The 26,770-nt window shown below is 52.4% G+C and overlaps 1 protein-coding gene across 4 annotated transcripts in view; it reads right to left on the minus strand.

Annotated features, from left to right (window-relative positions):
- Window positions 1-26,770, minus strand: part of NACC2 (NACC family member 2) — a 90,083-nt gene that overhangs the window by 39,168 nt on the left and 24,145 nt on the right. The gene's annotated exons all lie outside the window — the stretch shown is intronic.

Raw genomic sequence — 26,770 nt, forward strand, 5'->3', positions numbered from 1 at the left:
GTTTGAAGCAAGGCTGCTCGGCTCGGGCGTGCCAGGCCCCCTGAAAGCTGGGCGAGGCACCGGCCTGCTGGAGCCTCAGGTCTGCATTAAACTTTTAATACGCCACAAAGCAGGGCTGGGCTGTCAGGGGGCCGGGCTGCTAATGGAAGGCCCCGGGCAGGGAACCAGGGCTCCAGGGTGGGGTCTCAGCTGCTCGGAGCCCCTCCCCACGGTCCCGACGTGTGTGCTCGCCTCCCAGCCCCACCCCCTCCAGGTGGGTGCAGAACAGGAGGCTGAGGTACCCAGAGGATGAGCTTCCTGCCCAGGCCTCTGGCCTGGGCTGCACCCAGTCACCACCCTCCCCAGCTGCCTGCTTTCAACACCCATGATCCCGGGCAACCGAGGTCATCAAGAGGGTGGGGACTGACCCTGCTGGGCAGAGGGACGCTGAGGCCTCGACTTGCCCCGGGCCTCCAGGACTCTGCTGCAGAGGTGAGAATTCCACCTCAGCCTCTGCGCCTGGCTGTCCTGGAGTCCCCTGTGCCCAGGGCAGGGGGCGCACAGGCCTTCGAAACCTCAGGGCCACTCGGTCCCGGGCTGTGGCCACACCTCCAATACACCCCCGCCCCCCCCCCCCCATCACCAGCTCACTGAGCCCCAGCCCGACTGGCAGAGGCAAGACGCCTCCGGTGTTCAGCCAGGCACCTGGGCAGCCTCCACCCAGACCACAGCCTGGACCGGCATCAGGCATAAAAGCCGGTTTTAACTGCACTAACAAATGTTTGCCTAGAAGCTTTTTTTTTTTTTTCCCCAACCAGAGAAGGGCAGCCTGCGAGAATCTGCAAATTCAAAGATGTGCTTATCAGTCCGTCCCCTGCCGCCCTGGAGGGAGCCACAGATGCAGGGCTGGTCCTCAGAGACAGAGCACACACCTAAGTTCCCTGCCGGCCCTCCACACAGCACCTCCAGCCCCCCGAGGGCCCAGGGCCCTGGGTGCCGCACCCACAGCCTGGCCCCATCAGCCCCACTGGCCGCAGGACCGCGGGGGCTGGGTGGACGCCCTCCCAGAGGGGACAGCAGGCCCTGCGTCACACAGCACGTGGCCCATGCGGCGGGCTCTGAAGAGGGTCCAGCCTGGGGGTCTGGGTGGCCCAGCTCATCCCATGGGCAGGGGGGAAACTGCAGCTGGGGCTCCTTCCGACATGCCACCGCCCACCAGGCATGACTGCCTGCCACCGCCACGCCAGCCTCTGACCCTCCGCTCAGATATTTCGTGCGGAGAGGGGGTCGGGAGCTAAACAAACAGGGCGTGAACCTAAAGAAACAGGAGCGGCCGGCCCAGAGGGAGGGCAGCGGCCCCCATGAGCCCACCCGCCCACCCTGCACCCACCACGTCCACGGATTAGCCATCAAATGGTTCCAGAAGGCTTGGGAAGAAGTAAGCAGTATTTTGAACAGAGCCGACAATCTCTCTCGCCCGTGTTTGTAACTCAAATACCGTAAGCTTGAAGAGTGTGCCCCTCGGGCATCGTCTAGTAACTTAAAAAGGCAGACCCATGCCTGCAGACGCCACCCTACTCCTCCCTCGGAGGCTGAAGCTGGGTCTCCCCCGCCCTGCACCCAGGCTGGGGGCACTGGGGGGCCGGCACTGAGAGCAGGGGCTGCCCGCGCCGGGCAGCTGGGCCCCTGGAGCCAGACTCGCCCCCCTCGGCCCTACAGCACCTTGCTGTCCCCTCCGAGGGCTGACGGGGGTCCTCGAGGCGGCCAGGTCCCGGGCGGCAGGTGGAGGGGGCGCGCGTGCCAGGCCCGGCCGGTCACCCAGCTCATTAGCGACGGGGCCTCTGCACACACTCACGTCTTTAATATTCATAGCTCTCCTCATCTGCATATCGTGCCATAAATAGTCGAGGTGAGACACAAAGCTCCCTGCATTTCTAATTATGCTTAAAAATCTAACGTAAATCAGACGACACAGAAATACCAAATCAGCTGCTGGGGTGGGGGGGGGCACATAGGCTGAGACGGGTCACGGCACACCAGCTCCCACCTCCAAGCTCACGCCAAGGTGGTTGCCGATGGGCGCCGGCCCAGGGTCCCCCCAGCCGGGAGCTGGGCGGCAGTGTCCCAGGCCACTCCCTAGCCAGCCTCACCCCCGCGGCCCTAAAGAAAGAGACAAGTGGGGGCAGGGGATACGCCCGCGGCACCTCAGGGACCCCGCCGCTCCTCCCCTGGGGCCGGCCAGCCTGTCCCACCTTCTCCCGAGGGGCTCCTGCCACCGTGCCTCCTTACCCTCCGCACTGGGGGACACCCAGCCACCCACCCCACCCAGGGGCCCAGTTCCTGGGCTCCCCTGTATCCACATTTAACCGGCTCTCCAGAGGGATCTGAGTCCACAGCAGAGGAGAATCAGAGCAGATGCGCCCCCAGCCCCAGGCAGTGCCCGACTCTGGGGATGGGATTTGGCAGGCAGGAGGCACAGCCAGAGCGCCAGGCCCCTGAAGGGCGTGGGGACAGGACTGGACGTGACAGTGGGCCCCTGACCCCCGAGGGGGCTCCAGCCCTGCACGGGCAGGAGAGGGCCGCGTGGGCCTCGCTCTGCACTCGGGTCCAGTCCCCCTGTCTGTGGGGAGACACAGAGGAGGGGCTACAGAACTGAAGGCTCCGGGCAACTCAGAGCCCAACACAGCACCAACCCTCACGGGGGGGCACCAGAGGGGCATCCGGGGCCCTGGTGGGCGGCACTGACACCAGACCTCAGGGTCCCTGGGGGCTGAGGTGCAGCTGGGGCGGTGGGGGCACCTGGGGGCAAAGCTGCTGCCCAGGGAGCCCAGGAGGTGCAGAGCCAACAACAGGTGACCCGGCCTGCATCAGAGCACACGCCTGTCTCCATTTCTTCAAACAGACCCCAGCACCCCTGGCCCCCATGTTCCCAGGCAGCCCCGAACACTAGCGCTCAGCACATACCCTGCCCAGCCCTGGCCCCAGCCCCCCCAAATGCAGCCTGGAGTCAGGGCCCCTGGGCTGGTGCACCTCTGCCTGTCCTGGGGTGCAGAGGCGGGGCCCCCAGAGGGACCCGCAGGAGACACAGGCCCGAGTGACACGGGGGTTACCCCGCTCTGCCTTTAGAGAGAGACGCAGAGATGCCTGCTGCCCACATCTGCCTGGCATCACGCCCAGACCTATTTTTAAGCCCATTTACTAGAAATCCCACAAATTAAAGGAAATACAGATAATGCAGTAAGAATCCTGGGGGCCAAATAAAAGCTGCACATAACTGTCCTCGTGCTCCAGCGTGAGAATCTCAACCACAAAACCAGATCTCCCCGAAGCACCCCTGCGATATGGACACGTCCTGGGTGAGGAGGAAAGTCCAGCGTGCAGGCTGAGGCCGCCAGCACGGCCATAAAAGGCAGTTACCGATATGAAAATAAAGACCATGAATACAAACACCCGACTGGACGGCGGGAATGCCGATCGCCGGCAGCTACTGACAGCATGCTGGGTGGCGTGTTCTCTCCTAGAGGCGGGTCCAGGCTGTGGGCAGGACCCCCCTCTCCTCCTCCCGTGGAGGCAGCTCCTCTGTGGGGCAGGCTGGGGGGGGGGGGCGCCAGGTGGGGACCAGGGGACCGGGGGCCTCCCTCCCAGCACCTGGCCGCGGCCACAGCTCTGTCGCTTCCGCCCCCCAACCCACCGAGTTTCACGTGGTTCCCAAGACAAGCCAGGAGGTGGGGGCTACGGAGACCCAGATCTCCAGAAACCGAGGCCCACGGAGGGAACCAGCCAACTGGGTTTGCCAGGAACGGGGGGGAGGGCTCCGTGGGCACCCCGGGAAGGGCCAGGCCCCCCAGAACAAGCTGGTTGGCTGAGGTGAGAGGTTGAAAGGCCTCACACGTGGTCCCCCAGGGTCAGGCCCAGGCCTCCTGGCCTCCAAGGTCAAGGGCCGTCCTGTAGGCTCACAGGCTCGCCAAGGCCTCAAAGATGTGATCAGGACAGAGGACAAACAGTCAGATCGCTCCTGGGTAAAAAGCATCAAAGGCGCGTCTGGGTGGGCACCAAGCCCCTGCACACCCTCAGGAGCCCCGGGCATGTCCGCCCCAGCCGTCCCCTGCTCGTTCCACCTGCCAGGTATCCAGGTATCCGCTATCCAGCCACCCCTCCACCAGAACCTCCCCCTCTGCATCTTGAAGCCCACCAGCCCCAGACACACCGGGCGCCCTGAGAGGCTGTGGGTGTCGGCGGGTGTGCACAGGTGGAAGGGGAGCCCGCGATGGGGAGGTGCGTGTGTGCATCTGTGTGTGTGTGTGTGTGTGTGTGTGTGAGAGAGAGAGAGAGAGAGAGAGAGAGAGAGAGAGAGAGAGAGAGATGTCCCTGATCCCTTGGCCGGAGGTCATGCGGTTCATCCTGAGCTGTCACTGGGTGGGGATAAGGCCCACCGGTCCCGCCACATTCTAGGATGGAACAGACCCTCCCCTCGGGGGCTCGGGAAGAGGAAGCAATGCCAGGTGGTCAGCTCTGCCCCAGGCCTGCTCCCCTGTCCGCCCTGGAGGTGCAGGAAGCCACAGCCACACACTCATATCCCGCCAGACGCTGGGTGGTCTCCTGCTGCCTGGTGGGGTGGGCGGTGCTCCCGACACGCCAGGCACACTGAAGTGGGTCACGGGTACCCCCAGCCACCGGGACCACAGCGAGGGCCCTGCGACCGACACCGCTGAGTACTGGGAACTCGCCTCACTCAGATGCTTCCCCCGCTCTACAGAGCACGAGGCTGGTCCTCACGGGGACCTGGCCGTGGAGGCGTCACCTGGGAGCCCAGCCTGCAAGAGAGGCTGGTGGCAGAAAGAAGGGCAGAGCCCCTGCAGCACCTGCTCCAGCAACACCACCCCAGCCCCTGGCCCCGACGCCACCAGGTCGGGAAAGGCCGGACAGAGCGGCTCTACCTGCCCCGTGACGGGCAGGCAGCCGGGTGGGGGGCAAGCTCACGGGACACGCAAACGTCAGTTCCGGGTGGGTGGGCGACGGTTCACAGATTATTAGAAACTTGGACATTCAGCAAAATATCGACTGCTCGACCCTTCACCATCACAGGGGCTGCCCAGGGGATTATCCAAGGACGAGGACCACTCTTCTGCCCGTGCTCCACCCGGGCTCTGTCCAGTGACGTGCACACTCATTCAGTTTTTTGTCCAGGAAAGGTGCAAAGATATCTCTCCATGGAAGAGACGCCCCCAAAGGTTACGGGTTCTGCCCTGCAGGACATCAGCCAGTTTAGGGTCGGGCCTGGCAGGTCCAGGACATCCCCCCCCCCCTCCCCAGGGGGCCCACCCTGCCGCTTCCTTCACGTCGACGTAGACACAGCTCTGACATGCACTCTCTCTGTATCTGTACGAGGGTCCTGTTTACAACCTTTAAACAACTATACCTGACAGGTACCCAGGTGGACTTGCCTGCAGGAACAGTCCGAGCTGGTTGGTGGCAGTCTGTCAGTCCACCTGTATCCTAACGTGTGGTTTGGGCCACGTCCCTTTTCTGCAGTGAGGACCAGGGATGGGCAGTTACCGGGACCACTAGGCTGGTCTCAGCCACGCTGTCCAGAGCACCCCAAGGAGGCGGCAGCGAGTGGGGAGACTCTGTAGGGAGGGTGACGGGGTCCTGTCTATCCCCACCGGTCATCTATTTGTCTATCTGTCAATCAAGGAAATAGCTCATGTCCCCTGCAAAGGAAAACATCTCTCGGAGACAGAGAGAAGAGACATTTTCCGTGTTTATTTCTCACCCATGGCTGAAGCGGAGGGCTCCCTGTGTCTAGACTCGAGGGAAGCCCTACCTTCACATTGAGGGTGGAATTTTTTCTTCCCTCTGAAGAGATTCCATGAATTACAGACTCTGAAGAGCTGCGTCCTCGCGGGCTAAGAGACGAGCAGCTTTGTAAGTGAATATTTTCAGAATTCCCGGAACATCAACGTAACTTCTAGTATTTTAAATGACCTAGCATGTGAAGGGGAGGGGACCCTTTTCAGAGAAATCACTAGACCAAAAAGCACTTCCATGTAATACCCCAAATGCCTGCAATCAGGGGAATCCTGGGCAAATCAGACTGCTTTGATAATGGGTTAAAAAGACAACACAACGTCTTTTCCCTGATTTGTAAATCCGGCACATATTTTATTTTCAAGATCTAGATGTGTTTTCTCATGAGCAAAGGAGTTAATCTGAATCTCCTAAACTCCATATACTGTTTCAACCAGAGAAGCTAGCGTCTCTTTTCCATGATGCTCAAGGCCATGGAAACTATAAAATTATAAAGTCAACTATATTGAAGAATGCTGACAAGCTGATGTCAAAGTCAATTGTGACTATGGAATACTGGAATACTGCAGTGTTGCTTTAAAACCTCTGTCAGATAAACAACACAACAATACAAAAACAAACAAAACAAGACCAAAAAACCTGTCGGACGATTCTAACGTCTTTCATCTAAAAACGCACAGCACGTAAATAACACATAAAAACACTCAGCACCTAAAAAATACTCAACCGGCTAGGAATGGGGGGAACTTCCTCAATCTGATGAAGGACATGTGTGGAAAACCCACAAGTAACATCATAGCCCCTGGTGAAAGACAGGATGCTGTCCCACTAACCTCAAAGGCAAGGCAAGGAGGTCAACATGGTACAAGTTCTACATCTGAGTGAGGGAAATTAGGCAAGACGATAAAATAAAAGACATATAGTTGGAAAAGAAAAAGAAAAACTCTCTCGATTCACAGATGACATGATCTTGTACGAAGAAAGTTCTAAGGAATCAACCCAAAGACTATTAGAACTAAGAAACAAGTTCAGCAAGGTTGCAGGATGTAAGATCAATAGACAAAAATCAAACGTATTTCTACACACTTACAATGAACAATCTGAAAATGAAATTCAATAAGAAATTCCATTTATAATGACCACAAAAAGCATACAATACCTAAGAATAAATTGAACAAAAGTGGTGTAAAACTTATACTTTGAAAACTACAAAACTTTGTTGAAAGAAACTAAAGATCTAAATAAATAGAAAGGCATCCATGTTCATGGATTAGATCTAATATTGCTAAGATGGAAATACTCCCCAAATTGATCTACAGAACAAATGCAAACCTAATCAAAATCCCAGCTGACATCGTTGTAGAAATTGACAAGCCAGTTCTAAAATTCATATGGAAATGCAAGGGACCCAGAATAGCCAAAACAATACTGCAAAGGAAGAACAAAGTTAGAACACTAGTACCTCCCAATTTTAAAACTTACTACAAAGCTACAGTAATTAAGAGAGTGTGGTATTGGTATGAGGATAGACATTATAGATCAATGGAACAGAATTGAGAGTCTAGAAATAAATCCATGTATCTATGGTCAACAAGGGTGCCAAGACCATCCAGTGGGGGGAAAACTGTGTTTCAACATATGGTGCTGGGACAACTGGATATTCACATGTTAAAGAATGAAGCTGGACTCTTACCTCACACCATACACAGAACTTAAAGTGAATCAAAGACCTCAATGTTAAGAGCTAAAACTGTAAAACACTAAATCTTTGTGACCTTAGACTAGGCAGTAGATTCTTAAACACCAAAAGCACAAGAAAAGAAAAAAGATAAATTAGAATTCACAAAAATTAAACACTTTTGTGGTTCAAAGAATACAACAAAGAGGGCTTCCCTGGTGGTGCAGTGGTTGAGAGTCCGCCTGCCGATGCAGGGGACACGGGTTCGTGCCCCGGTCCGGGAGGATCCCACATGCCGCGGAGCGGCTGGGCCCGTGAGCCATGGCCGCTGAGCCTGCGCGTCCGGAGCCTGTGCTCCGCAATGGGAGAGGCCACAGCAGTGAGAGGCCCGCGTACCGCAAAAAAAAAAAAAAAAAAAAAACAATACCACAAAGAAAGTGAAAAAAACAAAAAATGGGAAGGAATATCTGTAAATCATCTTTCTGACCACAGACTTGTATGCAGAATATATAAAAAAACTCTGACAAACTCAACAGTAAGACAAATAACCCAATTTTAAAATGGGTAAGAGACATTTCTCCAAAGAAAATACATAAATGTCCAATATGCATATGAAAAGATACTGAACATCGTTAGCCATTAGGGAAATGCAAATTAAAACCACGATGAAATAGCATTTTACACTCACTAGAATGGCTATAATAAAAAACACATTAAAAATGCAGGTGAAGATCTGGTGGGATTGTAAAATGGTGTAGCCGTTTTTGGAAAACAGTCTGCCAACTCTTCAAACGGTTAAACACAGAGTTATTACATGACCCAGCAATTCCACTCCTAGGTATCTACCCAGGAGAAGTGAATACATATACTCACGCAAAAACTTGTGTCTGAATGCTCACAGCACCATTACTCATAACAGCCAAAAAGTGGAAGCAACCCAAATGTCCATCAATGGAAGAATGGATAAACAAAATGTGGTCTATCCATATGATGAAATATTGTTTAGCCCTGAAAAAGAATGAAGTACCGTCATGCTACAACATGGGTGAACCTCAAAAACATGATGCTAAGTGGAAAAAGCCAGACACACAAAAGGCTACATGTTGTATGATTCGATTTACATGAAATGTCCAGAACGGTTTATGGAGACATAAAGTTGACCAGTGATTGCCTAAAACTAGGAGTAGTGAAGTTAGGGAGGGATGGAGGAAATGAGAGTGACTGATGAAAGTCAGGGGGTTTCTTTCAGAGTGATGAAAGTGTTCTAAAACTGATTGTAGTGATGGTTACACAACTCTGAATAGACTAAAAACTACTGACTTGTACACTGTATGGGTAAATTATATGGTATGGAAGTATATCTCAATAGACCTGTTACTTTTAAAAAACACACTCATGGCTTTTTGCCCATCTAGAGGGGTGGGATAGGGAGGGTGGGAAGGAGACACAAGAGAGAGGAGATATGGGGATACATGTATCTATATATAGCTGATTCACATTGTTATAAAGCAGAAACTAACACACCATTGTAAAGCTATACTCCAATAAAGATGTTTAAAAATAATAATAATAAAATAAAAAACACAGACACAGGGCTTCCCTCGTGGCACAGTGGTTAAGAATCTGCTTGCCAATGCAGGGGACACAGGTTCGAGCCCTGGTCCAGGAAGATCCCACATGCCGCAGAGGAACTAAACCCATGCGCCACAACTACTGAGCCTGCACTCTACAGCCCACAGGCCACAACTACTGAAGCCTGCACGTCTAGAGCCCATGCTCCGCAGCAAGAGAAGCCACAGCAATGAGAAGCCTGCACACCACAACGAAGAGTAGCCCCTGCTCGCCGCAACTAGAGAAAGCCCGCGTGCTGCAATGAAGACCCAATGCAGCCAAAAATAAAGAAAATAATTTTTTTTTAAAAAAGGAGGACTTGTACCCTTCTTAAAAAAAAAATACAGATACATCAAAATAAAATTTTTTAAAATGTTCAAGTGACCCACAGGAAGGCAAGGAAAAAAAAACCAGAGAAACAATCAAGAAGAAAAAACAGAATCAAAAAATAAAATGGCAGGGCTTCCCTGGTGGCACAGTGGTTCAGAGTCCGCCTGCTGATGCAGGGGACACGGGTTCGTGCCCCGGTCCGGGAAGATCCCACGTGCCGCGGAACGGCTGGGCCCATGAGCCATGGCCGCTGAGCCTGCGCATCCGGAGCCTGTGCTCCGCAACGGGAGAGGCCACAACAGTGAGAGGCCCGCGTACCGCAAAAAAAAAAAATAATAATAAAATAAAATGGCAGATTTAAGCCCTGACATATCAATAATTCCATTAAATGTAAATGGCCTAAATGGACCAATTAAAAGACAGAGATTGGCAGAATAGATTTTTTTTTTAAAGACTCAATTATATGCTGTCAACAAGAAACTCACTTCGAACATAATGATAAAGGCAAGTTAAAAATATATATATACATATATATATGGCTGAATCACTTTGCTGTACACCTGAAACTATACACTTTGCTGTACACCTGGAACTAACTTGATTTAAATCAACTATATTTAATAAAACTTTGAAAAATTAAAAAATAAAAAAGGATAGAAAAAGATAAATCATGCAAACTTAAAAGAAAACAAGGGTTTCTATATTAATATCAAATAAAGCAGATTTCAGAGCAAAGAAAATTATCAGAGACAGAGAGGGACATTTCACAATGGTCAAGGGGTCAATCACCAAGAAGACATAGCAATCTTCTGTATGTACCAGACAACAGAACAGCAAAATATAAGAAGCACAAACCAGTAGAAAGAGAAAAGAGAGTTGGGGACTTCAAAACCCTCTCTTGAACAACTGAAAGAACTAGAAAGTTAATCAACAAAGATACAGAGAACTGAACATCAGCTAACAGGATCCAAAAGACATTTACAGAACCATCCACCACAAAACAGCAGAATACACATTCTTTCCAAGTGCCTATGAAACTTACACCAAGATCCTGGGCCAGGAAACAAACTTCAAGAAATTTAAAAGAACCGAAATCATACAGAACGTGTTCTCCAACCACAGCGCAATCAAACTGGAAATTAATAACAGAAAAGTAAGAGGGAACTCTCCAAACACTTGGAAACAAGCAACATTCCTCTAACTCATCCATGTGTCAGAGAGGAAGTCTCAAGGAAATCGGATTAAAAGAAAATGAAAATGCAATATATCAAAACTTGTGGGACACCACTTAAGAGCTGTGAGGAGAATTTACAGCACTAAGTACATGTGGTTCTCTGAGATCAATCAAACTGACAAGCCTCTAGCAAGAGTGACAAAGAAAAAAGAGAAAAAAGACAAATTAATTACCAATATCAGAAAGGTATTGGGGGTATCACTACAGACCCTGCAGATGTCAAAAGAATAATAAGGCAATAATAGGGACAACTTTAACACATAAACTTGACAATCTAAATTAAATGAACCAATTCCTAAGGGAGGAGGGGACTACCACAATGAACAGAGCATTCAAATAGTCTTATAACTATTTTAAAAATTGAATTTTTAGTTTCAAAATTCTCAAAAAAGAAATCTCTAAGCACAGATGGTTTCCCTGGAGAACGCTACCAAACATTTAAAGGAAAATTAGCACCACATATATACAATCTTTTCCAGAAAACAGAAGAGAAAGAAACACTTTCCAATTCATTTTATGATTTATCCCAATACCAAAACCAAAGATGATACAAAGAAAGAAAACTACAGACCAGGGGTCCTTCGTGATATAGATGCAAAAATCCTCAACAAAATATTAACAAACAGATTTTAACAACATTTAAAAGGAATTATATACCATGACCAAGTGGGATTTATTCCAGGGATGCAAGCTGGTACAATAGCTGAAAATCAGTGAAACCACATGAAAATATCATTCAACGCATAAGAAGGATTTGACAATATTCAACATCCATCCATGATAGAAACTCTCAGAGAATTTCCTCAACTTGATATAGAGCATCTACAAAAATCTTACAGTTAACACTTTCTCCTCAAGATGGGGAACACAGCAAGGATGTCTGCTCACCACTCGTACTCAACACAGTGTAAGAGGCAAGAAAATGCACACAGATTGGAAGGAAGAAATAAAGCTGTCCCCGTTTGCAGGTGACAGGGTTGTCTTCGTAGACAACGTCACAGGATATAAGATAAACTGTATTTCTGTGTACTAGCAATGACTAAAATTAAGAATACAATACCATCTACAATCACTCAAAAAAAACATACCGACATGTAAATCTAACAAAACACGCACAGGACTTACATGCTGAAAACTACAAATTGAAAGAAATCTAGGTCTAACTAAATGGAGAGACATACCATGTTCATGGATTGAAAGACTCAACACAGTAAAGATGTCAATTCTCCCCAAATTGATATACAGGTTTAACACAATTCCTTTCAAAATTCCAGCAAGATTTTTTTGTAACCACAGACAAGATTATTCTAAAATTTATATAGCAGGGCAACAAAACTAGAATAATTAAGACCATTTTGGAAAAGAATTACATGGGAGGAATCAGTCTACCTGATTTCAAGACTTACTATATAGTTACAGTAATCAAGACTGTAGGGGGGGGACTTCCCTGGTGGTGCAGTGGTTAAGTGTCCGCCTGCCAATGCAGGGGACACGGGCTCGAGCCCTGGTCCAGGAAGATCCCACATGCCGTGGAGCAGCTAAGCCCGTGCGCCACAACTACTGAGCTTATGCTCTAGAGCCTGCGAGCCACAACTACTGAGCCCACGAGCCACAACTACTAAAGCCCGCGCGCCTAGAGCCTGTGCTCCGCAACAAGAGAAGCCACCGCAATGAGAAGCCCGTGCACGGCAACGAAGAGTAGCCCCCACTTGCCGCAACCAGAGAAAGCCCGCGCACAGCAACAAAGACCCAATACAGCCATAAATAAATAAATAAATAAGAAATGGTAATTAAAAAAAAAAAAAGACTGTATGGGGATAGACAGACGGCTAATGAACAGAATAGATAACCTTAAAACAGACCCACAAATATGCCTAACTGATGCTTTACAAAGATGCAGAGCAATCAGTGGAGGACTGCCTTTTCAGCAAGTGGTAGTGGAGCAACGGCACGTCCAGAGGCAAAAAAAGTGACCCTCAAACTAAACTTCATGCTGATACAAAAATTAACCCAGAATGGATCAGAACCTAAATGTACAACTTGAAACTAGAAGAAAGTATAGGAGAATATTTTGGGGATCTAGGACTATGCAAAGAATTCTTCCATAAGGAAAAACTGAAAAACTTGATGACTTTATCCAAATTTAAAACCTCTGCTTGGAACCCCCCCCCCCCGCAGTGCAATAATGTTAAAAAAAAATCTGGAACAAGACAAGGATGCCCACTCTCACCAATTCTATTCAACATAGTATTGGAAGTCCTAGCCACAGCAATCAGACAAGAAAAAGAAATGAAAGGCATCCAAATTGGAAGGAAAGAGGTAAAACTGTATGCAGATGACATGACACTATATATAGATAACCCTGAAGACTCCACACAAAAACTACCAGAACCGATCAACAAATTCAGCAAGGTAGCAGGATACAAGATTAACCTACAAAAGTCTGTTGCATTTCTTTACAGTGAAAATGAAATATCAGAAAGGGAAAATAAAAAAACAATCCCTTTGAAAATCACATCAAAAAAATAATATACTTAAGAATAAACCTGAAAGACTTATATGCCGAGAACTATAAAACAGAGGAAACTGAAGATGATTCAAAGAAATGGAAAGATATCCCATGCTCTCAGATTGGAAGAATTAATATTGTTAAAATAGCCTTACTACCCAAAGCAATATACAGATTCAATGCAATCCCTAACAAATTACCCATGACATGACATTTTTCACAGAACCAGAACAAATAATCCTAAAATCTATATGGAACCATGAAAGACCCAGAATTGCCAAAGCAATCCTTAGGGAAAAGAACAAAGCTGGAGGCGTACCCCTCCCAGACTGCAGACAATACTACAAAGCTACAGTAAGGTGTTGGCACAAAAAACAGACATATGGATCAGTGGAACAGAATAGAGAGCCCGAAAATAAACCCATACACCTACAGTCAATTAATCTTCAACAAAGGAAGCAAGAATATACATTAGAGAAAAGACAGTCTCTTCAGCAAGTGGCATTGGAAAAGCTGGACGGCTGCATGTAAATCAATGAACTTAGAACACTCCCTCACACCATACACACACACACACACACACACACACACACACACACCTCAAAATGGCTTAAAGCCTTAAATATAAGACACGATACCATAAAACTCCTAGAAGAGGACATAGGCAAAAAATCCTCCGACATAAATCATAGCAATATTTTCTTAGGTCAGTCTCCCAAAAAAAGGAAAAATAAGTAAGTGGGACCTAATCAAATTTATAAGCTTTTGCACAGCAAAGGAAACCATTAAAAAAAAATGAAAAGACAACCTACAGAATGGGAGAAAATAAGTGCAAACAATGCGACCTATAGGGGATTAATTTCCAAAATACACAAACAGCTCATATAACTCAGTAACAAGAAAAACAATCAAAAAGTAGGCAGAAGACCTACATAGACATTTCTCCTAAGAAGATACACAGATGGCCAATAGGCACATGAAAAGAGGCTCAACATCACTAATTATGAGAGCAATGCAAATCAAAACTACCATGAGGTATCACCTCACACTGGTCAGAATGGCCATCGTTAAAAAGTCTACAAATAATAAGTGCTGGAGAGGGTGTGGAGAGAAGGGAACCCTCCTGCACTGTTGGTGGGAATATAAATTGGTGCAACCACTGTGGAGAACAGTAGGGAAGTTTCTTAAAAAACTAAAAATAGAGTTGCCATACGACCCAGCAATCCCACTCCTGGGCAATATACCCAGACAAAACTATAATTCAGAAAGATACATGCACCCAATGTTCAGAGCAGCACTATTCCCAACAGCCAAGACATGGAAGCAACCTAAGTGTCCATCGACAGATGAATGGATAAAGAAGATGTGGTACATATATACAATGGAATATTACTCAGCCATAAAAAAGAATGAAATAATTCTTCATTTGCAGCAACATGGATGGACCTAGAGATTATCACACTAAGTGAAGTAAGTCAGACAAAGACAAATACCATATGGTAACACTTATATGTGGAATCTAAAATGTGATACAAATAAACTTATTTACAAAACAGAAATAGACTCACAGACATAGAAAACAAATTTATGGTTACCAAAGGGGAAAGTGGGTAGGGATGGGTAAATTAGGAGTTCGGGATTAGCAGATACAAACTACTATATACAAAATAGATAAACAACAAGATTCTACTATATGGCACAGGGAACTATATTCAGTATCCTGTAATAAAGCATAATGAAAAAGAATACGAAAAAGAGTATTATAGTATCTTGTAATAAGCCATGATGGAAAATAATATATATATATATATATATATATATATATATATCACTTTGCTGTACACCAGAAACTAACATATCATAAATCAACTATACTTCAATTAGAGAAAACTCACAGGAGAATATCGATAACATGAAAAGAATTTGCAGCATGTTAACTGAAGACACCAAACTGTAAAACCGAATGTATGCTCAGAACCCAGTTTTTAAAATAAATGACATACATACACACGTGCTGGAAAGAAAAGAGACAACTGGCTAAAGTCATAGACACTTCTCATGAAAGAGGACACACAGATGACACATTAGCACATGAAAGATGTCCACCACCTTTAGCCATCTAGGAAATGCAAATTACTACAAACGGATGCACTACAGACCTATCAGAATGGCTGAAACGAAAAACAACGAGGCACCAAACGCTGGCAAGCGTAGGGGAGAAGGACCGCTTGCAGAAACAGAGACCCGGGCAGTTACCGACTGTCAGAGGGGCGGGAGAGAGGAGGTGGGGGGCTACGAAAGGGCAGCCCCAGGGGCTTCCCGCAAAGGGTCCACCGCGTCTCTCAGTATTATCTTCCTTAATAGCAGCTGTAATAAGATATAACTCAAACACTATAAAATTCACCCATTTCAAGGGCACTTCACTCCTTCCTATGGTCAAACGATACTCCGTCACAGGGATGGACCGCTTCTGTTTATCCATCCATTCTGTACTATTCACAGCAGCACGTGAATCTATAATTATCTCAAAATACAAAGTTAAAAAAAAAAAAGCAAGGGAAGAGATATGGGAACATATGTGTATGTATACCTGATTCACTTCGTTATAAAGCAGAAACTAACACACCGTTGTAAAGCAATTATACCCCAATAAAGATGTTAAAAAAAAAAAAAAGCAACTGTGTGGTATATCAACCTAAAATTCCCGAAGTCCTCATTTACTTTAACACCCTACACTGATATTAAATTTAATTAACTACCAATGTTTAGATAGATGGATGATTTGTAAGGACAGGATCCAAACACTCGTCGGTAAGTCGAGCTTTAAAACACACACTCTGCTTCCCACGCGTGTTCATCAGATTCCATGTCCACGTTCCCGGCCACTTTAACAAGGTGTGAGAGGCACGTGTGTGTGTTGGGGGGATGCTGACAGCTGTGCTCTGGGTTCGCCTGATGTGCTAAGACGTTTACGTAAGACAAGCAGGTCCCTATCGTGTCCCTCCTATCACCTGCAGCCCTCCTGATCAGGGAGAAGTTAGTTACGGGAGTTAAAAGGCGCAACTAATAAAACGGGGCTACTAGCAGCGCGGCTCACACCCAAGCACACCGAAGGGTGTGTTTCCTTATCACGGGGAAAAGAGGCATTCTGCCCTAAAGTGAAATGTCTGGTTGCCCCAGCACGTGAAAGCAGATGGGGAAGATAAAAACTAGGATGGACACAGGGAACGCTGTGGGGGGTGCATAGAGAGGAATCTTTATTTCCTTGGGTTTATAATACCTGGACATGACGAGTCTGAAAAGAAGCCGTGAAACATTAAAATTTGGGCAAAATGTGCTTGGTTTTGATGGGCTTATTCATAAGACAATGTTTTTAAGGTGCCTGTGGGTCCTTTACTGCCAAGCATTATATTTTGTAGAAGAAGAACCTGGTGTCCTGTGAAAACGGTGACGGGTGCTGGTGTGTCGCGTCCGCATCGCCGCGGGATGAGGAGACCTGGGTGCTTCACCACCACCCTGACCGCACATCCGATCGCCCCAGGGTAACTTTCAGTACTTTGCACTAGTCACATCCTTGGTATTTTTTTTTTAATTAACATCCTTCTCTCCCCAAGCAGTTAAGGTTCCTTAGAAAGGTGTTACTGATTTCTAAGATTATTTTGTTAAATGTGTTGGGGAATGCTGGATTTGATGTCCTGCAGTTCTCAACTCCACGGGAAGAACTGCCCAGGAAGAGGCGTCAAGTCCAGAGCCAGCCTTCCCGGGCTCAGCTTGGCCCATCCAGTGCCGTCCATGGGAACAGAATCCTCACGTGTTCCCTTCCAGGAGCTCCACGCTGGCCTCCACCCTCACCGTCCATTTATGCTCTTAACTCTGGGAAACAGCAAGCAAACCCTCATGCTACGATTCTGCCTGATGCCCCTGCAGGATGTCCCTGCCTCCAGGCTGGCACTGCTCGCTGCCCTGTGAAAGAAGCCGACCCCATCTGGTCATCCACAGGCGGCTTCTGCTCCCTGGAAGCTGCAGGCCAGAAGGGGGCTGTCCACAAAGAGGGACGCACTTGCCCACGTGCACATCTCCTGAGGAGGCGCCCCGCGTGGGCTCGCCCTCAGACGGCTCCTACCCGACTACGGCAGGGGGCCAGGTCTCCAGATGTCTTTAGGTCCACGAAGTGATGGGCTGCTGCCCAAGGTCCATGCTGACCGCAATGACCAAGACCTAACTGTGGGGCTGGTCTTGGAATATTGGGGAAGAAAACCCTCCTCTTCCATCCCAACGCGGCTCGAGCCCTCCAGGCAGCAGATTCACTTCTGCAAACTACACAAAACGTTCTGTACACTGCGTGCCTTCTCCCCAAGGCCTCAGAATTCAGAAACAAATACTTTTCCGGAGTCTCTTTCCCTTTCACGGCAATGTAGCCATCTGCAGCAGTTCCATGGGAATCTGGTCTCTTTTATTCCCTGACGGAGCTGATCCTGCAGCCGAGCCGGAAGCCGGGGCCACCGCTGGCAACACGCGTGGGCTCCCAGGCTCTGGGGGGAGACCGGTAAGAGCAAAACCCCCCCTCTGCAGTGAGCGAGCTTCTTGAAGACGGACCTGAGCCTCCCTGTGACATGCAGAGAAACTGACCAGCTCGAGTAGCTCCCCCGTGCCGCACAGCTCCGGTGCTGTCCTCCCCAGGGTGCCCTCTGCCCGTGGCGTGTGATGAATCAGAACACAAAACCCGCTTTTAAAAACTATACTTGGAAATTACGATCACAGAGGGATGCTGAGTGATTATCAAAAACTTGGAAATATGGTAAAGGGTGACTGTGCCCTTTCCATGTCACAGGAGGGGCTGGCCAACGAGGCCACCGAGACTGTTTCATTCTCCAGGGGACTGTAGGTACCTCTGCCTGGTTTGCTCTCTGATATTGATTATGTCCCAGACGTTGTGACCTGCTAACTCTCAAACAAGGCTGTGCCCAGAAGAGATTCAAGTGATGATTTCTGCCCAGGAGCAAAGAGCGTTGCCCAAGGGGGCTGGTGCTCCTGCATGGGGGACACCCAGCAATTGTGTAACTAACTGAACAGTCTGAGTGCAACGTTCTTTCTTCAGTGGCTATAAATACACTCAGTTCCTCAAATGCTCTTTGATCGAGCTTTCCCGCTCAGACCATGAAATATTACTCAGCCTTAAAAAGGAAGGGAATTCTGACATGGGTACGACAAGGATGACCTGGAGAACATCGTGTCCAGTGAAATAAGCCGGTCTCCAGAAGACAAATCCTGTGGCATTCCACCCACGGGAGGATCTAGAGAAGTCAGCTTCATGGAGACAGTGGGGGCCAGGGGCTGGAGAAGAGGAGGGGCAGTGCGAGTTTTGTGGGGACAGAGCTTCAGTTTGAGAAGACGGGAAAATTCTGGAGACGGATGTGGTGATGGTTGCACAACGATATGAATGTACTTAATGCCACACTGAACTATACACTTAAAAATGGTTCAGATGGGGGCTTCCCTGGTGGCGCAGTGGTTAAGAGCCCGCCTGCCAATGCAGGGGACACGGGTTTGAGCCCTGGTCCGGGAAGATCCCACATGCTGCGGAGCAGCTAAGCCCGTGCGCCACAACTACTGAGCCTGCGCTCTAGAGCCCACGAGCCACAACTACTGAAGCCTGAGAGCCACAACTAGGGAAGCCCACACGCCTAGAGCCTGCGCTCTGCAACAAGAGAAGCCACCGCAATGAGAAGCACGCGCACCGCGACGAAGAGTAGCCCCCGCTCGCTGCAACCGGAGAAAGCCCGGGCACAGCAACGAAGATCCAACGCAGCCAAAAATAAATTAAGAAAAAAAATACATCAAACTGTGCGCTTGAGATCTTTGCCCTTTTCTGTAGGCTACACGGCCAAGTGTGCTTAAGATATCCACTTACATGGTAATAAAAGGTAGGCGGAAGCAGTGTGAGAACTGAACAATGAATTTAAATATTAGTTTGTACTTCGTTACACAAAGGTGTGCTTTTTATTTATTTTTTATTTATTTATTTATTTTGTTGTTGTTGTTGTTGCGGTACGCGGGCCTTTCACTGCTGTGGCCTCTCCCGTTGCGGAGCACAGACTCCGGACGCGCAGGCTCAGCAGCCATGGCTCATGGACCCAGCCGCTCCGCGGCATGTGGGATCTTCCCGGACCGGGGCACGAACCCGTGTCCCCTGCGTCGGCAGGCGGACTCTCAACCACTGCGCCACCAGGGGAGCCCTATTAATAGTTTTTTGATCATAAAAATTTCAGTGCTGCATATAAAAAAATCCATGCACAAGTTTTTAAAAATATAGTGTCGGGGGCATAGGGGGCAATGCCTACCCACAGACACTGTGTCCACAGGCCCAAGGCCCAGGCATGTGCCCCACCCTGTGGTGGGGCAGCCCGGGTCTCCCCAGGACCCTCACTCCCCTAAGCCCTGAATCCAGAAAACCTCAGGTCCTTTGACCTCAGAATCCAGTTTCCTTGAGAAGAGCAGACATGTGTGTGGGGCGGGGCGGGGGAGGGGAGGCTCCCTAAATAATCCCAGGGCTGGTTTCAATGGCCTAAATTCCCACGTCCTGTGTCCTCTTTTAATTCAAGTTCAGAATAAATGCCATTACCCCATTTTACAGATTGGGAAACTGAGGCTCTGGGTGGGGGAGGAACTTGCTCACTGGCCTGAGAACTGGAGCCTGGGTCTTGAGAGTAGACAGGAGACCTCTTCATCCACAGACAGGACTCAGGACAAAATGCTCCTGGGCCAAAAGCAGACACCAGAGAGAGGAGGACGAAGGCCCTGGGCGTTGGCCACAAGGGCTGAGCAAAGCCCCGAGGAAAGAGCCACCACGGTGGGTGGGGTAGGTGGGGTCACGGGTCCTCAGGGCCACAGCACAGTCCCCTGCCTGGTTTCCTCTGCCTCATCCGGGGCCCCTGCGAGCGTCAGGGGAGCTGCAGGGGAGGCTGGGGGTGAGCGCTCGTGAGAACCACCTGCCCGGGAGGCCTGGAGAGCCGGGTGCCACCCTCGCCAGCAGCCGGCACTGTCACTGCACACTGCAGCCGCCGTTGCACCCCTGCGATTCCCTAACGGTTCCCCTGGGAGCACCGAAGGTAAATATGTTAATTCGACTTCAATCATGGCTTTTTAAAACAAAGTGCACACTACACTACTTTAGGGCACAACCTGAAAACTACTCATGCGTGTGCCTGAGCCTCCCGTCCCGGGCGAGGGGGACCCCGAACGTGAGGGGGCCGAGGGGGCAGGGGGCCCAGAGGGAGGCCCACCCGCCCGATCCCCAAAGGCGAGCCGCAGCGGGGGCCTGAGCCCGGTGGCATCAGCCGGGGTGCCGCCCCTCAGCTTCCAGGCAGAGGACGCTCCCTACCAGCAAGAGGCCCGACAGCCAGGGCCAGGCAGGTGGAGCAGGGTCTGCAGACCCCGGGCTGCCCAGGACCCCTGGGAGGGCCCAGCTCCCTGGTTCCTCAGCCCGTGACCACATCAAGGCACAGCCTGGAAGCGGGACCCCAGGCCCGCCCACCTCACCTCCGTCTCCAGCCTTGTGGGCTCTACAGCGGCCCGCAGGTCAGCCCACCGAGCGGGGTCTTAGACAGTGTTGTTAAGGTCATGGTCAGTGCAGAAGTGGCCCGGCCCAGACTGCACGGAATCAGCTGACAAAGGACACGGGTGCCCTTGCTCGTTGTAGTTTTCAGGGGGTGGCGCAGGTGGGGGCTCTCCTCTCCAAGCACCCGGGAGGGGGTGCCCTCCAATACCCCAAAGCAGAAAGGGCCTGGGGAGAGGACACCAGCCAGACGCCTGAGCCAGGAGGCCTGTGGGCGGCACAGACTCTCCAGCATCCCCGGGGTCCGCCAAGCACCCTACGCACCTGGGGTGTCACATGTTTCCAGACGGTGCACTTTGGGGTGAGGGGGCTGGAAGGCAGTGAGAGAAACAGACCAGTTCCCAGCACTAGTGTTAAGACGACTTTAAGGATAAGTAACCACACCTGTGCTGTTCATCACCATGACGACAGCACTTCCGGGCCCTCCCGGCACCCGAGGTCCCACTGGTCCCTCTCCGTCACAAGCAGCTGTGACTGTGGCCCCAGGAAGGCCCCGTCTCCACGTGGGCCTGGGCAGGAGCCAGTGCCCTGCTTCTCCAGCTGCATGGGGGCAGCGGGGCCGGCCTGGGGGCCAGCAGCCCCTCCAGGAGGCACGGGGACGAAGGGAGGTGCTGGAAGAGGCTGACCTAGAAACACCGCAGCCCGGGGTCACGGGTCTCCAATAGTCTCGGGGAAAAGAAACAGTCTGTTCACACGTGTTCGTATGTTCTGGAACCAATGAGGGACACAGGAAAGAGTTCCCTAGAAGAGAGACCAAATCAAACTCAGAACTGGGATGGCCACCTCGGGACCCACCAGGCTCCCAGGCCGCTGGAAACCCAGAGGGAAGGGTGGCCGGGGGGGGGGATGCAGGCCGGCCAGCTCCCAAGGGACTACCTTGGCCCACCTTGTTAACCAACGCCCTGCAAGCATCACTCCCCTGGCCGCCCGGACCAGCCGAGGCCAGGGCAACAGGCCAGCACCAGCCCTTCGTCCTGCCCAGGCCGGGCAAGTGCTCCCCCCGCTACAAGCCGTCGGGAAGGCGGTGCCGGGCACCCGCGTCCACCGCGGCTATAACAAATTCCCTCGTGAGGTTTCTTGGAAATCAGTGGCTGCAATGTAATCACAGCTGCCGGGACTCGGAACGAGCCCGCTCGGGGGCTCTGTGCAGTTAAAGTTATTACGAAAGCTCAGTTAAGAAACACTGAGGAAGGGCTTTCCTGGTGGCGCAGTGGTTGAGAATCTGCCTGCCAGTGCAGGGGACACGGGTTCGAGCCCTGGTCTGGGAAGATCCCACATGCCGTGGAGCAACTAGGCCCGTGAGCCATGGCCGCTGAGCCTGCGCGTCTGGAGCCTGTGTTTCCGCAACAAGAGAGGCCGCGACAGTGAGAGGCCCGCACACCGCGATGAAGAGTGGCCCCCACTTGCCGCAACTAGAGAGAGCCCTCAACTAGAGAGAGCCCTCGCACAGAAACGAAGACCCAACACCGCCAAAAATAAATAAATAAACAATAAATAAATAAAATTAAAAAAAAAAAAGAAACACTGAGAAAGAACTGAAACCTTCAGGAATACCCGAGAGCCAGGGGAGGGGCGACCCCTCACCCCAACCCCACCCAGGACGAGGACACGCTGCCCCTTCCTGCTGGTCCCTCGTGTGGCCATCCTCACCCAGGGTCAGTCTGTCCTGACCCAGCTCCGTCCACCCGGATGCACCTGGCCCAGGTAGCCGCTGCCACCCGGGGGCTCCGGCTGTCTTTGCCCCACCACAGCCCACCAGGGCAGCACCCTGGAACCCCAAGAAACCCACAAGTGGGCACAGCTATCACCACCCCCGGCTCTGCTCTGTGACTCACCCCTCAGGCCCCTGTTTCCTCACATGACATGAGCGGGCACAAGACGCTCTCCAAAGACGCTCGGCCCTGGCGTGGCCTGACGGCAGCTCTGGGCCATCGAGGCAAGACCATGACCGCCTGGGATTCCCTGCAGAGGGCGGGGCCGGGGGGGTCTGATGAAAGGGAGCAGCCAGCGGGGCCATCCCAAGCCTCCCCCTTGTGGCCTTGTGCCCATGGCTAGACCTGCCCTCTCCCCGGTGCCCGTGGGGTGCCCTCACCCAAAAGGCATGGGGCAGGGCCCTCGGAGTCACGCCGAGCGACACACAGAGGAGCCAAGCTGAGGCCTCGTGGGTGCTGCGGAGCAAGGCCCCCAGGCAGTGCCTCCCCTTCCGGCACAAAACCCCACTCCCGGAGCCCCCGGTGGGAGGAAGGCCGGGCCCTGCCCACACGCCTAGAGACAGGCCAGCGGGTGGAGGGGTCCCGGACCGCTATGCCCAACACCCGTCAGCGGCCAGCCGGCCACTGCAGAGCCCTGGTCCCACCATCCTCGTGCAGGTGAGGCTGGCTCGCAGGCAGAGCGGTCCCACCGGCCACTCCCAACCTGCAGGTGTTTCCTCCTGTCCTTCTCCCGTTCAGGCCGACTGCCTCGACCCTGTCAAACCTCGGAGCCAGAGGGCTGATCCTGTGTGTTCCGAGGCTGCGAAACTCCTACCACTCCTCCTACTCCATGAGACGTGCACGCTGACATGAAAGTCATCAGACCAACCCCCCGCCACGCCCTCTTTCCGATGGAGAACTCCATGCAGGCAAACAGCCTTTCTGGCGCTGGGCTGGACACCTCACAACCCTCTGAGCTGCAGAAGTGGGGCCATCCCACCAGACAGGAGGCCTGGGCGCTCCAGCCATCCCCAAGAGAGCGGAGCCAGTGGCCAAACGGCCCGGCTGGGCGTTCTAGGGGACCTGCACAGGAGGTCAGAGGGCGGGGGGCCCAGCCTGAGATCAGGAGACACGGGGACAGTATGGCAGCTCCTTCCAAGATTGGGGAGGGGGCAGCAGCCATGGAGAAAAGGGAACAGGGGCAGGTAGACACTTTGGCCTTCACCCCTCCGCTGGGGTGAATAGGGTTCCCCAAATCCATGTCCACCTGGAACCTCGGAATGTGACCATAAGTAAACCAAGTTCTCTGCAGGAGCAATTAGTTAAGATGCGGTCTTAGAGGATTTAGGGTGGGCCCTGAAGCCAACGACTGGCGTCCTAATAAGAGGGAAACCTGGACACAGGAGAAGCCGTGCGGCCGGGGGCTGGGAGAGGCGGGAGGGAGCTCGGCCCTGCGATGCCTTGACGGGGGGCTCTGGCCTCGGAACGGGGGAGCGTACACCTCTGCTGGTTCAGTCGGCCCAGTTGGCAGGGCTGTGTCTCAGAGTCCTAGGAAACTCACAACCCCCGGCCCGCTGACGCCGACCTTGACCCGGGATCTGAGGGAACAGGGACCTGCTGGTTTTGGACAGATCTGATCAGACTCAGACAACACCTGCCAAGTACCAGGATGGCCCCGGTGCAGCCCCAGGTCGGGAGATGGAGGACACACGGGAAACGGTGCTAGGGAAGCCGCTTCTCCCCACCCCCGCTTCTCCCCAGGGCTCATCGTGGGCAGGAGGGGGCCAGGCTTGGGTACACCTCCTACTTCATCCTCACAGAGCCCCACAGCCCAGAGGAAGAGTGGGCCGGGGGCCAGGGGCTGTGACAGCAGCAGCCCAGAGCCCAGCTCAGAGCTTCTCCATGGGGGACACCGGAGGGACGTGGCCACTGACAGCCAGGACGGGACCCGCCTTTCTGGGAGCAGCCGGTGCTGATGAGACCCGACACCCCTCGCCACTCAAGAGCCTCCCGTTCCAGGGCCAAACACCCAACTCCCCCCCCAACAGGGTCCTGTGCAGCCCACCGCTCACCCCTGCCCCGCACCCCGTATCCTGCCCTGCTCCCACACACAACCATGGCCGCGACCCCCAGGCTGGGGTTGCTTTAGAAACACACAGCAGACAAATTCCCCCAAGTGACTGGACAAAATCCCCACGGGCCACCTCCAGCCGGCAGGACAGGGGCACGGCCGCAGCGCCGCTGTCCAAGACGCGCCCAGACCGGGGGCCTTCTGCAAAACTGGCCCGGGCTCTGGGGGCAAGGTCACGAGAGCCAGGGAAAGACCTCAGATCCTGCAGCGGCTGAAGAAGCCTAAGAGACACAACGAGACTTGGATAGACACGAGCACATCCGTGTCCACACAGCGCCATTCACAACAGCCAACCGTGGAAACAGCCACGTGTCCTCGGACAGAGGAAGGATACACCCAACGGGGTCCATCCACGCGGTGGACTAAACTCAGCCTTAAAAAGGAAGGAGATCCTGACACAGGCCACAGCAGGGACGAGCCTCACAGACATCATGCTGACCAAAGGCCAGACGCAGAGGACAAATCCTGTGTGATGCCACCCGTGTGCGGCCCTAGAGGAGTCAAACCCACAGAGACACACAGTGGGCGGCGGGGCCCGGGGCTGGCGGGGGGGAGGGGAGCGAGTGTTTAATGGGGACAGAGTGTCAGTTTGGGAAGATGAGAGAGTCCTGGAGACGGATGTGGTGATGGTTACACAACCATGTGAATGGACTCAATGCCCCTGAACTGTGTGCTGGGAAGTGGCTAAGATGGTAGGTTTTACGTGCAAGTAACTAGAATTTTTTTTAATTAAAATTTTAAAAGCAGACCTGACAGGTGCCTGGGACAGGAACTCCACAGTGACCCTCTGGCTGTACAGGGCCCAGGCCTGGGAGCCATTGGGGCCGTTCGGTGACCGCTGGAGCTGCGGTGAGGCGGGCAGCGGGCAGCCCTTGTTTCAGTGGGTCACCCAGCAATAAGGTCTGGAAGAAGTTCTGTGTTCGGTACGCGCAGTTTCTCTGTAAGTTTAATATTGTGCATCTTTTAACCCTTTCCTCAGGCATCAGAACTAGCGTCCCCAGCTGCCAGCGCTGGGCAGAGGGTAGGGGCACCTCCACCACACTCAGGACCTGTGACGGTGACAGCGGGGCCAGGAGGCTGGAGGAAGCCACGTCACCGTGCCCCCACCCCGGAGAACGGGTGCCTAGTCCTGGGTAACGCCCACCCCCTGGGGTCCACCCCAAGTCGTGGCCAGACGTCCTGAAAACCCTCAGAAACGAGTCTCTGAACGTGGCGGGGACCCCCCTTCTGAGCTTGAGCACTGAGCAGCAAATCACGTCGCCTGTCCTCCCAGGAGAGAAGCCCCATGATGCCAGGCAGCGGGGGGGGACAGAGGAGCCCCCCAAGCAGAGCTGGGGGCCAACTCCCAAGGAGGCCTGGTGAGGGGACTTCCCACTTTCCCTGGGTTACCGAGAATGTGAAGAAAGGCCCAGCGCAAAACTGCACGGCAGCCTCCCAGGCCCTCAGGCCCTCGCCCGGCCGGGCGGTCGCCTGCACTGGGGCCACACTGGGGCCGCTGGGCTGGCAGAGCCGCGCGGGAAGAGGAGTGCGGGGCACCCGAGGACCCAGCTCCTCCTCCAGGAGAGACCCCGAGGCCCACGCCATGAGCCCCCTGCCAACGCGCCCCCTCTCAGCCCCGCCACAGCTGCCTGAGGTCTCGGTCCGGGAATGGCAGGGCCCCCGAGGTCTAGAGGCACAACGCCCGGGTGCCCCGCCTCACCGCCTGGACGCCGTGGCCTCCTCCAGACCCGTCCTGGGCACCCACCTCCTCCCGAGGCATCTCCGCTCTTACTTTCTCTTTGCCTCCATTTCTTGGCCATTTCTTCTCACGTCATGCCCTTATTTTTCTTCTGCGGGACGGAAGAGACACGGGGAGGAAGGACTTGGAGGGCCGCGGTGGCCCCAGTTTGCGCTGCAGTTTGGGGTCCAGCCCCAACGACTCCGCTGAGACCCACCTCCCTCTCCTTTCCAGGCTGCTTCCTGGGACAAGGATGGGCCGCTAAACTGGGTTATGACAATTAACACAAATTCTGCCTCCTGTCCCCAAACTTATGTAACCGCAGACACTCTCGTCTCAGGAAAATCCTCCTCTGTCGGTGGCCCCATTTCCCGCCCTCGACCCCGGCTTAGCTCCTGAGCCAAAGGTCCTTCCAGAACTCCCAGCCTGCGCTGGCCCTTTATGCCCGCGGTCCAGGCGCTCGTCGG

This window comes from Tursiops truncatus, chromosome 6 (genome assembly GCF_011762595.2).
Source record: "Tursiops truncatus isolate mTurTru1 chromosome 6, mTurTru1.mat.Y, whole genome shotgun sequence".
Taxonomy (NCBI): Eukaryota; Metazoa; Chordata; class Mammalia; order Artiodactyla; family Delphinidae; genus Tursiops; species Tursiops truncatus.